The sequence below is a fragment of the Astyanax mexicanus genome, chromosome 3, assembly GCF_023375975.1.
Source record: "Astyanax mexicanus isolate ESR-SI-001 chromosome 3, AstMex3_surface, whole genome shotgun sequence".
NCBI classification, from domain to species: Eukaryota; Metazoa; Chordata; class Actinopteri; order Characiformes; family Acestrorhamphidae; genus Astyanax; species Astyanax mexicanus.
Window position 1 is genome coordinate 35570734 of NC_064410.1, and position 15782 is coordinate 35586515.

At 38.2% G+C, this 15782-nt stretch overlaps 1 protein-coding gene across 4 annotated transcripts in view; it reads right to left on the reverse strand.

The window, feature by feature from the left end:
• glcci1a (glucocorticoid induced 1a) overlaps positions 1–15782 on the reverse strand; it is a 62027-nt gene that overhangs the window by 44556 nt on the left and 1689 nt on the right. The gene's annotated exons all lie outside the window — the stretch shown is intronic.

A 15782-nucleotide genomic window follows, 5' to 3' on the forward strand; every position in this document is an offset into this window, starting at 1 on the left:
TGTAGTGTATAGTTTTATGTTGCACTTTTGCTACACTTTTGTCTATTGTATTGTTGTTCCATGTTGCAGCATGGTTCCAGAGGACCATAATTTGGTTACACTGTGTACCTGTACTCAGATGTAATGACAATAAAAACCTCTTGACCTGACATGATGCACACTAACTAACACACACCACCTTTATGTAAGTATCACTGCAGTGCTGAGAATGACCCACCACCCATAGAGTATATATAGAAACAGATTAACTACAGTCTATCTAATCATAAACCAAGCCATGTTGGACCTCTGCTTTCCCGAATAATTATTCTCTGTGATTATTAATTAATTCATTCATTTATTTTATCCACCTCATGCTTGTCAGAGTTGCACTGTGTCTGGAGCCTACCAAGAATTTTGACTATTGCTTACTACTCTTTTAATATATCAATGTGTAATTGTGAAACTATTGAGTGATTAGCATAGTTTTTGTTTCTTCTTTCTGACAAGAAAGAGCAAGACTTTACATACAACGATACCTCAACCATAAATCACGTATTTGTATAAAGAGCTGTGAGTCACTAACACACATCCTCAATCTGGCGTATTATTCTATTTTTTGCTGGCTTAGTTACGCTGTGCAGTTCACTGAAACATCCACCACACTTCAGTGTGTGTCAGGTTTGTTTACAGCTTTATGTCAGAAAATGAGCCCTGTTTAACTTTAATCAGTAGCAGAAAAAAAAACACTGCAGCAGCAGCAGCAGCAGCTCCAGATAGTCTTCCAGCACACTGTACATCCAGGCCACACTGAGGGAGGGTGAGAGAGGTGTAGTGCTGCATCATGTGACGTGTTTGTTACACATAAGGTGGTTGAGGTTGGATTGGCTTTCTGTCCAACTGGCCTGAAGTGCTTCACAGTGGGGAGGCCTGAATGCGGATGGCATTTGGTACCACAGACTTTGGCACTGGACATCTTTTTTTTTTCCTTTATGGTTTCCTGAGAGCAGATGGAGAGAGGACCGCAAGTTCCTGCCAAAAGCCCTCGGAGCAGAGTACAGGAGACTAACCCTCACAGTAGGGGACAAGAGCGAGTGAGAGTGCGCGAGTCTCGAGTCAGAGAGAGAGAGAGAGGCAGAGAAAGAGAGAAAGAGAGAGAGAGAGAGACTATTTTACCTTTAAAGCACCCACATCTCATGTTTCTCTTTAAGAAAAGCATTCCTGCCTTTCTTAACCTGAAACAATTGTTTGGGGTTATTTGAGCTGTAAGAATATATTGGCTGGGTGTACAATATGGACAAATAAAAATGTAATGTATAAAAACTTTTCTTGATATTCCTGATACCAATGGGAAAACAATATTTAAAGATTCCAAATTAGTTTATAAATTAGTTCTCAGAGGTTTATCGGCACTCAACTAGTCTGCACTTGTTTTTTCCAGGTTAAGATGTAGTTTGGTGTGTGTGTGTTTACTGTGGATTTCTGCCTTACTCTACAAACTACAAAACAAGTGTTTTTGAAGTCTAGTTTCCATACACGAACTGAACAGACAGGGAAATGAACTGTGCATTTAAAAACGAACAATGTTTCAGTGTTTACAACAATGAAGGCTATTTTAAATAAAACTGATTTAATTTCCAGTGAACTGGGTGCTTTAAATGAAAATGTCTTTCACACAGGTTTTTCCCCTCTGCAGCACTGAAAGTAGGCTTTTATACTCTACTAGTACCATATGTGAGATAGGTGACATTTAAGTAGATCACTGCCCGGGTGAACAGAGAGAGAGCGTGGGTGGGCAGAGTGCTGGATGGTCTTTGGCATTTAATGGTGTGGGTGCTCATGCCTCGAATAAAAAAATTATACACTTTTTCAATGGCTAAACTGTAACAAAGCACCTCAGAGGTAGAGCTTGTTTCCTGACAGGTGTGAAAATGGCATGTCAGACTCAGCACAATCCACATGTGGGTTTAATACAAACCCGGCAGAAAAAAATAGTGAATACTTCAAATTTAGTGTATGTTTTATGAACAAAATTATTTGGACACCTGCTTCTTCCTAAACCAACAGTATTTTAAATGTGGCTCTTATATTCAAGATTTTGGAGCATTGCTTGAGGATATGATTGCAATGTAATTCTTAAAAAACATTTTCTTTTCTTTTCTATTCAAAGTCAAATGAACACTGGATGTTAATCTACACAGATTTCTCTCCTGAAACCGATTATTTGGGCAAGGAAAGTGCTTTTATTTACTTACAGTAAGCTTAGATTTCCAGTATTTTAGCACAGTTAGCAGCAGTGCTAGCAACTGTAAATGCTGCCAAACAGCGCCACACTGAGGAACCCTGAGTGTTCTTGTAACCCAGGGCGCTATCAGCTAGCGGTTCGTCCCACGTAGCTTGTTTTAACACCATAAATGTGCAGGCTACAGTCCAATATACTCACCTCTGAGTGCTGGAAGAGCTAGTGCTGTGGTTAGCAGCTAATGCTAATACTCCTTCAGCCTGGGTGCTGGAGAAAGTTCACTGAAACTCCTGTATAGCACTGTACTTCAGCGGAGTGACTTACAACTACTGCTCCTTAAAACCTGACTGTTAAAATTCATACATAAGGTGCACCTGATTATAATGCGCACTGTCAATTTGGGGGAAATTAGTGTGCCTTATAGTAAGAAAAATAACAGTATCTATTCATTTTTATAGCCATTGCAATAGATCACGCCTACTGAAAACATATACAGAGTTTTCTTTAGCATTTTATAGTTAGGATGGCTGACTTGAAAACAAATGCCCCTGTCTTGACATTGTCAACAGATTTGAGTATATGTGCAATTCTAAAACAAAAAAAAATACTGATTTTTTTTTTTCCCCAAACAGATCAAAAATGTAAACTGTACATGCCCTCAGGATCAAAAATAGCATCAGACATCAAAACACATTGTTGTTATTTGACCTAGCATTTACAAAATGATAACTTTACAGTTTTTTTTAATCTTTAATGTAAGTCTGTGTAAAGTCATTTTATTCCAGTAATTTTGGAGCATCTCTATTGGTCCATTAATTATGACATTTCTATATAACACAATTTTTTTGTGATTTTGCAGGACAGTAATAATATGCTCCTAGTTAAGCTCCTAGTGTGCATGAATGTCCTCTGTGTGTACAGTACAAACAATCCCACGTAAACACGAACAACACAAGGCACACATTCAGCTTCTACTCATTTCAATCATAATCAAAAACACTTCCTTTCCAAAGAGAATCTGATTCTTTCTGGAACTCCGAAGCTGCCACAGGCAAACCGGTTCACCATAAAGCTCCAATAACACAGCTAGCACGAGTGGAGAACGTGTAAAATGCAACAACATCAAAGTTGCAAATGTGGAAGCTGATTTGGAAAGCAGGAAACACAGACGCTGTTGTAAAACATCCAGCACAGTCGGGGTCCTGTTGGGCTCCGGAGAGCGTTTCACACGAGGAAACAAAAAGTAACTAAGATACAGGGGATATGCAAATGTGAACTTTTCCCCTCAAAAACACAGTAACGTCTTCACGGGGCTCCAACTCGCTCGGCCGGTTTAGCGCTGAGGGACGCTGATACACGCTCTGCTCTTCGGCAGTCTGTCTGTTAGTCTTATGTTTACAGAGAAAAAGTATGATGTGCTGTGCAGCAGAACAGAACTCTGCCTATTTACTGAAGAGGAATGCTGAGCTTATTAAGAAGACATGTCTAAGAGTAATGACTAGAGTACTGACTAGATTATGATTTTTTTCTATAATCACACTATTAACACAATTAATTTAGACTGGTTGTTCTTCACAGGCTCACTACAATGGGTCTAAGGGACTTTTCATAGCTGAGTTACAGTGCATACATTTAGTCCAGTCATGTTTGGTTTCACACTGCAGTTTAGTGAGCGGTTTAAAGGACCCTTCTACATCCAGTTGCCATCATCAATTTAGGCCGTGTCTCTCTATACTGTATACTGATTGGTTTGTAGAATGTTGTAAATTGGATGAGTACCCTTTACAGGACTTGTGCCGAATTCTGCCTCCCGCGCGGATTTATAAATAAGGGTTAATCTGCAGTTACAGTAGATACAGCAGACATCCCAAGTTGCAAAAGTTAATTTCAGGGAGGTACCTCCGGACCTGGACCCAGACTTGGAGCACGATATATAGATTCCCGGAGATTTTATCTGGGCCTTAGGGAGACGTTATTGATATGCCGTAGACTTCCGCGACTTCTGGGAGACTTGGGAAGTCTGGATATAATAATTACCAGCTTAATCTGTTATGCCCACACTGCTGCCCAACATGCATGCACACAAAGGTAAGTTGGATTTTGGCACAACACTGATTGATTTTCTTCTTCGATTGCTGAGTGGCAAGGAAAGCCTGCCTCAATTTTCTGTATTGGGGTCCAAAAGTCCAGAAGTTGTCACACTGCAAACAAACTGAACAGTGCTTCACTTAATATTGACCACTCCTATTAGACGGATCGTGGTTTGCATCACTTTTCTCACCTGCTATTTTTGATTAGATCAAACTAAAACTCATTCTACAAAACATACAAGTCAGGTAAGTCAACAAAAAAAGGAAAAAAAAATGCTGATTTAGCTTTTTGAGGGTTTGCATCCATGCACCAGCGGCTGAACAAAGAACTGCAGCTTCCTGTGAGTAATAAGCCCCTACAATAAGCCTCCCACAGAGCTGCAGTGATATTGGATGTGGGCTGGATTCACATGTCAGAGTTTACCAACAGAAGCCTACTATGATCATGGCTACAGTCGGCAGCTGCATTTGAAAAATGAGAAAACACAAAAAAAACTAAGGTAAAGAAGAAAACAATTAGCCCCGATCACAAGGCTCATCAAACTAATCAATACTGGCACCAGGAGACATGCTGACACAAATATGGCTCCATGTTTGTAGAGGCTGACAACTCCCTGTCCCTGGAAAGCTGTGCTCGCCGCAGCATGCTAATTAGGGCAGGCAGCAATAACACCCATAGCAACAAACAACGAAATCTCAAACTTCACCGTGAAGTCATGTCAACAGTCCGGGAAACAGCAGACTAAACTCATTCATTCTGACCAACTTCACACAGCGAACAGTGCAGCTCACCACACAGCACAGCCCACTATTGATCAGAACCATCGGTACAGGCCCAGCGTCTATATTTTACATTACTGTAAGTGCATCAATGCATGCTTTCTCTTTCCCCGGCTGAACATCTGCACGCTTCGCCAGGTTCAAATAAAAGAAGCTTTATAAACAGCCATATTCAAATGCGGTCTGCACAAGATCAATACAAGTATCGCTTCTGCAAATCTGACATAAAAAAAGAGAAACCCATCGCAAATATATTCCTCTGGGAGTGTGACATCCTGTTGTTACCACTGAAATGACAGCTGAAATAGCTTTAATACTCATTCCTGTACAAAGTCACACACAAAAAAAAGCACAAACCAAAGAGATAAAACAGTACTGACGTTTTCGGTGGTTTTATTCATTTCAGTAAATGTCAGTAAATAACAGAAAGAGAGTACAATATTCATGTTAGGCATGAGTTTATGCCTCTGCAATTATTTGTCTGCTTTGCCAAATAACTAAGTTTATATCTTGTTTGTATGCATTTTATTTTGTACATAGGGACATAAGTGAAGTGGATAAATAAGGATAAGCTAAAACTGGGAGAACCAAGCAATATGGAGATTAAGAGTGTGCCACATACAACTTTACATTTTATTAAGTTTTTAACATTTTTTAAAAATAATTTTTAAAATAATAAAAAAAAAATTATTAAAAAAAATAATTTTAAAAATATGTATGCCAGTGTAATTAAATGTATTGAGTCATAAAATTCACAAGTCAGAACAACACAGCACTTTACCTCAATCAGATAAATTAGTCAGTTTCAGAAGTGTCTGAAAATATGCCATATGTGAATATATTAATGTTTAATAATACAGTTTTATAGTAATGCCAAACCCACAGGCTACACGTTTAGCCCCAAGCTAGTCTGTGCAGATGGGTAGTGTGCTTTTCCTCCTAATACCCAATTTGGACGTAAAGAGGAAGCAGTATTTTCAGAGGACAGATAGTGTCTTTGCATTGCGGTCTTGCTTATATTTAATGCAGTTTAATTACAAGTGACACTTTGTCAGTACTGACTTATTTGTTCTAAGCTGTTAAATGTAATGTACTGTTCAATGCCTTTCTAATACTATTGAACTGAGAAGTTGTATCGAAACTCGCAATACAATTTGTCATATTTGTAATTTGGCTAATGTAATGTCTACTCATTCACTGTGTGACTGATAACAGTTCATATTAGCACAGTGTAACTTATTGGGATCAGCGTGCACTAGTCTAGATCACTTTACCCATCTTCAATTCTCACTTAAAATTAGGGCTGCAACTAATGATTATTTTAGTAGTCGGTTAATATGATGATTATTTTTCGATAAAACCGGCTGAACATGAGATTTAAAAGGCATTTATATGTCTAGATGTTGTTTAAACGTGGGAAGTAATGATATTCAGTGAGTAAATATGTTAGTAAGTACTATTACAAATAAACAATTAGTTGACAATGAAATTTGTAATTTAAATAATTTAATTAAAAGTTAAATAATCAACATTGTCTATGATACAGACTAATCATTGCAGCCTCAATGCTCCTCCCTACTAGTGGTAGTAAATTAGCTGAAGCTCAGTGATTACCTGTTCAGAAGAAAGGTTGCCAACTTTGCATCCAACTTGTAGCCCTTTTAGGTTCCAAGAAATCTCTATCTAACAAAAAAAAACTGTGAATATTTACTTATGCTCTTCAGAAGGATGAAGAACTTCCAGCACTTAAAAATTAGCTGTTTCTAGCTATAGCTCTTCACCTTTAAGTTAAGTTTAAATCGTCTTAAATATCTTAAAATGCTTAAATGGTTTAAACATACAGCCAACAAAGCCAAATTACACAGTGGGAGTGTGTAGTGTTTCAATATGTCTGATAAGGATTGGACTGGATTCGAACTTTTTTGCACTTGCTTATAGATTTAATACCGGTACTAGCATTAGCTTACCTAGTGTGGCTCCCAGAAAGTAGAGCTGTTTCATTGGTAGACCATGAGTTTGGTCCTGGAACAATATTTTCCATATTAGTCTGACATATTCCTAAAAGTTAACAATCACAAGAAAAGGCTATAGGAACTGGCTGTTTTCTGAACTGGAGTTATGTCACTGGAGGATGGAGGATGTAGGCCAGCTACTCTGTCCTAATCCTTTACACCCCTCCCACCCCCGGAGTGGGTGTGATAACAGTTCAGTGCAGGGTCATGCTGCTGCTCCCGCTCCCACAATGTAATTACTCTACAGATAAAAGAGCTATCGGCACCGTTCAGCTACACTTGTGAAACAGCATATACATAAAACCACAAGATACAAAAAAATAGCCTCCAACTGACAGCTCGGCAAGAGCTGCAAAAATGCAGGTCTAACGGAACTGATAACAAAGGCCACAGTCAGAAATGGTCATACAGCTCTGGAAAGAATTAAGAGAGCACCTCAGTTTCTGAATCAGTTTCTCTGATTTTGCTATTTATAGGTAGATGTTTGAGTAAAATAAACATTGTTGTTTTATTCTATAAACTACGGACAACATTTCTCTCAAATTCCACATAAAAATATTGTCATTTAGAGCATTAATTTGCAGAAAGTGAGAAATGGCTAAAATAATAAAAAGGATGCAGAGCTTTCAGACCTCAAATAATGCAAAGAAAACAAGTTCATATTCATAAAGTTTTAGAAGTTCAGAAATCAATAATTGGTGGAATAACCCTGGTTTTTATCACAGTTTTCATGCATCTTGGCATGTTCTCCACCAGTCTAACACACTGCTTTTGGATACTGTATGCCACTCCTGGTGCAGAAATTCAAGCAGTTTAGTTTGATTTGATGGCTTGTGATCATTCATCTTTCACTTGATTATAATCCAGAGGTGGGTAAATTAAAGAAACTCATCATTTTAAGTGGTCTCTTATTTTTTTCCAGAGCTGTATATTCATGAATATTCATGTTAACAGATTCCCCAACCAGACTGTTCTAACATTTGGATGCATAAAATTGTTCTTTGCCTGGTAAAAAAAGGGTTCTTTATTGAAACTTTTGGAAACTGTTCTATATAGCGTATCATTAAGGTGTACTTCCTGCATTCTGGATGCGTCTTAAGTCCCAATTCACTAGTGTAATTGTGTGTGCTCATTGCCACAAATGGGTTAAATGCAGAGATTCAATTCCGTTGTACTCCTGTGCAAAAGTATGCTGAATCTTAAAAGTAAAGGTGCTAGAAAGTAATGCTTTAGAAGGTTTGGTTCTATGTAGAATCTATGTTGAATCTGATGAAAGATATGAAAGAGTGAAGAACCACTTTAAAAAGTTAAAGTATGCAAAATAATAATACAAATGTTCTGTGGCAATTTAATATGTTCTTCACACTTCACAAGCCTATGCAGAAACATGTTTTTTTTCTATAGCAACACTACAGGAATCCATTAGTAAAGTAGCACATTAGCACATTTATTTTAAAATGCACACTGTAAGACCACCACAGCCACCATCTTCAGCTGCATCAGACTGCAAAGTATAGTCCAAAATTTCCCCTTTTGTGTAACACGTGCAGTGTGACAGCCGTGGTTATGTAATGGAGGCGTTTTAAGTCAGCTTGCTTTCTAAATCGTGCTTAAGCAGTCTGTATTTAACACCTCCTGAACCAAGCCATCTTGAATCTATTAAGAAACACCAGTGTGTGGGTCAGTGAGGTTCTCCCAGTATATTTTAGACAGTAGAGAGTGTGTATGTAATTGTGTGTGTGTATGAGAGAAAGAGAGAGAGAGAGAGAGAGAGAGACAGAGAGAGAGAGAGATGCACAAAGTATGATAATGCACCAGGCCAAATCAATTGTATGCCATTAGCTTCACTTCTGCTTTGGTATTTATTTATTTATTTATTAATTTCATTCTTATTATGCAGCATTTCCACATTTAAAAGCAAACACTAACTTGCTTCACTCTGCCGGCTACTATGCCTGTTAGCATTGTGGCTGCCCTGTGGTACTCTGTTAAGCCCAGCTGCTGTGCCTGTTAGCACTGTGACTAACCTGTGCCACTTATTAATGTTGTTATATTATACTACATTGTATAATGCTGTGGAACTGAAAACCACTGAAAAACTGTTCTGTGTTGCTGCGCTAATAGCTACTCACTGTATGAGCTGTATCAAAGCTAATCAGCTCACTCAGCAGCTTTGTAATCATTTGTTTAAATGGGGTGAGACCAAAATACTGGAAACCGAACATCAGATTACCATGTCAGAAACATATTTTAAATCCTTCATCTCAATAATGCACAAAACTTGAATTTTCAGCTTGTTTTTGGTTATTGCGTCTGAGCAGATCTCCAAAACGAAGGGGGGCTTCCCACTAGCATGTTGACTTTTCCCCCACATTCTGTACAACCAGCAAGCTCCCATTCATGCAGCAATCAGGGGCTTGTCCCCTCAATAATAAGGTCTCTGCCTGTACTCAGGGATGAAAGTCGGGGCTAGGCTAAAAGCTATCCGGCTACAATTCCTACATTTTGCTAACACAGCTCATACTGAGATGACACAATGAGAAGAGAGCAACACTAACCTATACCAACACCATTTAAGGATTTATTACTCCAACAAAATTTATATACTTTCAGATTTATGTTTTTTGTATTTTTATGCTCTCCATTAATACCGTCATTTTTAAACTGGAACGCTGGAATCTTTTATTGTTGCATACTGGGGCCTTTGGCAATATCAGTTTTCCACAAGTTAATAATAGGTATCCATGATAAAGTAGTTATGCAAGAATAAACTGGCAAGAAACAGTATTTTAAATTCCTCTCAGTCATCAGAGCAAGGATTACAGACTCAACACTGTAAAATGCCTCATACTTTTCTTCTCATTTCTGCAAAACAATAATACTGAATCATCTCTTCTTGTTGATGAACAACACCTCACATATGATCAAACAAGTCCTCTTTCTCAGATGGGATAAATGTTGGCTCAAAGCTGAATCCTCACCAGACGAAGTCACATCTACTGGGAGGAAATTTGCTTACAGGGGAATTCAGGTTAACCAGAAGTCTCACCAAAGCGAAGACAAACACTGGGGAGGGAAAAATGTACACACCCTTTACACTGTGTACTGAGCATATTTCAGCAACGCAGATGACTGTAAGAGAACTGCGAAACAGATGGCAAGCCAAGTAAACACACTTGCAATGATGTGTTGAGAAATGAATGTGTTTGCAAACAAATCAGGATGAACCAAAGCGCTTTCCGCCGTCCCTCACCAGCCGAGCGCTGCACAGTGCCCGGGGGAGCTGTGAATGAAAGGTATTGACTGTGTGGGAGAGCTGGTTGATGGGGTGCGTCTGGCATTACGGATGAGGTCACCTCTTAAAGTTTCAGGAAAGGTCATGTGATGGAATGTAACCCACGTCCGAGGCTCTGCATCTGCAGCTTTCTATGGGACCTTTCCAGTGTCGGCCGAGCGTGGCCACGAACATACTCTGCTTTTTATGACGTCTGAAAGCAATTAAAGCAAACAACACCACAGAGCCCATGAGCCATCTCTTGTAAAGTAGCGCTGCCCATTACACTACTGGGTTCATTGTTATCACCCTGTATAACTGTGTATATATATATTACACTTTGTGTAAACGGACCCTCCAACATTTTACAAAATATGTCATGTTTCAATGTGTGCAAGCCACATCCTAAACAATTTTAAGATAGTAAATTAGGTTTTGTTGGTTGTTTTTAGGATATTATATAGAATATTCATATTATTCAGCAAACAATGCAACATAATCCACACTTTGTGCTAACAGTTAATTTATGTGGTTTTTGGATAACAATTTACGTATATTGTATTCCCAGACCCTTTCAGACCCTGCATCCATTTTTAAGGTTTTGTTGCACGTAACACTAATTAAGACCTGTTATCTATCAGCCTAGATCATTAACCAGCCAATTAACAAGTTTACAAGCCATTGAAACAGTAGTTTAGCCTTGCCCTTGCCTTGATTTAGAAGACTTTTCATTATGTTTATTTTACTTTTGTTCACTGGAATATAATTCAGGTCTGAAAGGGATAAGGGGACATGCATGTATTAACAGTGCTCAGCAGTGGTGGCGCAAAAATAACTGAAATCAGCTGTGAGCATACTACGCTAACAGGTGCAGCATAATATGATGTTTCCAATGTGTTTACCATTATTATTTTAAGAAGAGAAGGAAGAATCAGTCTTTTATGTATCAGTTTCTACTGATTTTCATATCAATTTGTAATTGGCTTACAATTAAGCAGTGTTGTGTGTGTCTGATCATCCATTAGACATTGCAGTTCCTTATTCTAGATACACTGCAGATTCTAGATACACACCTCCTGTCCAACTAATGTTCCTTTTGAAAGAAGCTGAGCAAAGACTTTTAACAGCACTAATCAGATACCCCTCTCAAAAGTACATCACTCAGCCCAGTACAATGAGCACTGAACTTAGCATATCTAGAAAAGACCTCACTGTAACACTGTAAGCTCCAAAAAGGGCAATTCTGCACAGGAAATCACAGAGTTTCACAACAGAGTTTTAATTGTGGTGGATTTTAGAAAAGCAATTTCATCTTGAAAGACAAAAAATGTGGCATAAGTTTTCCTGAAAAGGCATCAAGCCATGACCTCAACAGGTATCAGCAATATGTATGAGATAATTAATCAAATCAGTCATGCCTACATGTTTTACACGCTTCTCAGTTCTTACAGCAAGGAGTGTTTGTTTTTTATCCAAAAAGTAGTGCTCCACATTGGTGATTTATGAAGTGGTAATACATCCTTGTGGCAGAATTGTGGTTGGATTCCCCGCTAGAGAAGCACAACACATTACACCAAAAAGAGTCCTTGAGCAAAACGTCTAACACTATATTTGCCTCAGATGTAAATTGCTTTGTTTAAGATTTCTTATGCTTCTTTGGTTTTTGAGCGTTAGCAGTCTAAAAGAAAGCTGCTCAAAATGTTATACTCTAAAGCAAGGTGATATGGATGCCAAGCATCAATAGATTCCTTTCCACTGTAAGGCTGAATGTTTTTGCGTACAGAAAGCAACCATTTCAGTATTATTTCCAGACAAAAACAGTTTGGCATGGAATGTTTATTCACTGCATACAGAAAGCTTCACTCTTGTGAAGTTAGCTTATGGCTAACTTAGTACCACAGACACCAAATTTAGGTAATAATTACAAAAATCTGAGAGACACCTGGATGGACTGATGTGTAGGGTAGAAAATTAAAAAATGAAATTAAACATCTGGCTTTGGATCTGTAATCTACTAGCTAATGTTAACCTAGCCAGAAAGCTACAAATATATCAGTGCCTCACACTACATTTCAGGTTTGATTATGCACGATTGATTGCTATAGATACCGTATTTTTCGCACTATAAAGTGCACTTCAAATCTTTTAATTTCCCTAAAAAACGTCAGTGTGCCTTATAATCGGGTGTGCCTTATGTATGAATTTTACCAGACAGCGCAAGCTCTTTTGGCATTCAGAGGTGAGTATTATTGGCCTGTAACCTGCTGCTAACCCAGCTACCGCTGCTGGAGCAGCGTTAGCTGCTAACTGCTCCAAGCGCTAGCTCCTTCGCTGTTCAGAGGTGAGTATATCAGACTGTAACCTGCATGTTTACTGTGCTAAAACAGGCTTGTTGAGACAAATCCCTAGCTAATATTGCCCTGGCTTATCGAAACACTAAGGGTTACTCAGTGTAGTGCTGTCAAGCGGCATAGCGCTAGCAGTTAGCCACTATTGCTAATGCTGCAGCTGGTGTGGAAATCTGGAAATCTAAGCTTACTGTAAATGAATGTTTTTTTTTTTTAAGAATTACAGTTTTCTTTACTTAACTTAGCTTTACATAACTTAACAGAAGTCTTAGTAAGCTTAGCTTAATTTGCAGGTAAAAAGTGCCTAAAATGCACACAACACAGGATAGGTTTCAGCTAACCATTAAGAGGCTGAAGATTATATTAGCCATTGGCTAAGTAGCATTCCTTGCAATATATAATCAAAATTCAGCTGCAGTTCTAAAGCTTTTCTTAAATGTGATCAAGCAAAGTCACCAAATTTGAGCCCTCAGTGCAGAACAGCAGGTTTGCATCAAAACAGCCAAAGTAAATCAAATCTAGTCTGTATTCTGTGGGAAGAAAACACTCACCCAGCAATGCTGGGCCTTAAGTAATGAACTACCAATACAAAGGCCCCATTTTAAAGCCTGCACTGCAATACGGTGAAGATTTTAAAAACTGGAAGGAAGGGCTTACCTAATTACAGCAAAACTGGTTCAATGGTCACTCCTCAATTTTACTACATAAACACGCATCTAAGCGCTCCAGCTGGACATGGAAAAGGAACACCCCCTTGGCTCAAGAGAGATCACGTTCTCTGAGAGTCTCAGAGAACAGGAGAACCAAGAAGGGGAATACCATTAGGCTAAGCAAGAAAAGTGTCATTATATTCATGCAAATCAATACACATTAGAAACGCTTTACTGGTAGAATGGTTTACAGACTTGTAGTTGGTACTCGGAGCAGACTCCAGACTTTTATGGTGGGAATCTCTTAATAATATGGACGTTCCTGCCATTATTGGCTAAGTTCAATCATGCAGCTTCACTCATAAATAACATCATAATGTCTGGAGTTGAAACCCATAATGCGTTTTCCATATGTAGCCCAATGTAGCTAGCTAAGACACCAGATGGCGGGGCGGTGGTGTTAAGGCAAAGTGAAACCTTATATAACTGGTTAATATTATTTTTTTCTCATGTGCTGGTTCATGGTAATGAAATTAAATATAAATAACAGAGTATAGAAATAGCAAAGGTCACCACATTTGGTAGAAAGAGTATGAGTTAACAGTAATTTTGTATCTCTCGTTACTGCTTTATTTCAAGTCATTTTGGAAAATTGTTTGTGTGTTCAGATTATGTAGTAAACTAAAAATCATCAAAAATTGAGATACTTGTTTTTGATTGGACAGCGAAGATATACAGCTTTGGAAAAAAAAAGAGACCACTTCAGTTTCTCAATTAGTTTCTCTGATTTTTCTATTTATAGGTATATGTTTGAGTAAAATAAACATTGTTGTTTTATTCTATTAACTAATGACAATGTTTCTCCCAATTTCCAAATACAAATATTGTCATTTAGAGCATTTATTTGCAGAAAATGCAAAAAGGCTGAAATAGCAAAAAAAGATGCAGTACTTTCAGACCTTAAAAAAAGTTCATACTCATAAAGTCTTAAGAGTTCATAAGTCAATTTTTGGTGGAATAACCCCGGTTATTACCCTGGCTTTCATGCATCTTGGCATGTTTTCTTCCACCAGTTTTACACACTGCTATTGGATAACTTTATGCCACTCCTGGTGCAAAAATTCAAGCCGTTCAGCTTGGTTTGATGGCTTGATTATATTCCAGATGGTTTTTAATTTGGTAAAATCAAAGAAGCTCATTGTTTTTTTCAGAGCTGTATATGTAAATATGTTAAACATAAATTTAGATTAAAACTAATGAATGGATGGATGAATGAATGAATGAATGAGTTTACAAGGGATTTTTGTAGCTTCATATATGGACTAAATAGATTTATAATATACACCTTGTAACCATACAACCTGGAACATAATTTGTACTATGTTAAAAAGGTTGACTTTAAAAAGGTGAGCATCAATGGCAGCCACTTGCACCTGGAAATGTGCCATGAAAATACCTGAAGACCAATACTGGAATTATTGGATGATAATATCACAGCAATGCATGCGGTTCACTTAATCACACCAGCAGGTTTACCAAACAAGCACTGTTCCAAAACAGCTGGGCCTGGTTTAGTATGTAGTTACAGTAGCTAACTACTAGGCTAGATTCTTCTCTGTACTCTCCTATAGACCACTGTAAAGACCATGACAACCCCTAAAAGAGAGTCTTGCTGCATCTCAGATATAAAACACACACTCAGAAGATTTCAGTGAGAAATGCATGAAATATTCAGCATCATATATCATCATATATCTAAACTGTAACCAGGCCTTCTGCTCTAACGAACCCCTCCATCTTTCTGTCTGTAAACAGGGGCGCCCTGGTCCTCTCCCTCCTGACCAGCCAGGCACCCTCTTACACCCACCCATGAGATGTGAAGAAATGTAAGCTAGATATGTATCTTCACATGATAAAACAAAATACGTTTTTAAACATTATTAGCTAGGGGAGCTAGGTTAGCTAACGCTAATATGTTTACATGGCTAAGGCAGGCTTGCTAGCCTTAGCAAATGCAAATAGGAGGTTTGAATTGGATGGCTGGCTAGCTAAGCTAAGCTAACTCGTATCCCAATATGATACAGAAAGCACAGACGTAGCTTTTAGCTGTTTAAATGACAATTCATAGCTACAGACAGTCGACACTCAGTGTCAACGTTTCACGTCTATATTGGTGGATTAAACGCCGTTTAGTTAAATTAGCCTCGTAACTTAGCTAAGCTAGTCATAAACCAGTCAGCAAATATCATTATAACAGAGAGAAAGATTAAATTGTCAACCAAACAGATATTAGGTTAGAATGTAACTATAACGCTATAAATCTAGCTAGGTTAGCCACGATACGCTAGAATGAGAATATTTCCAACATTTCCCCGGATAAACAGATGCTCCGGTGTTCTGTCGATTT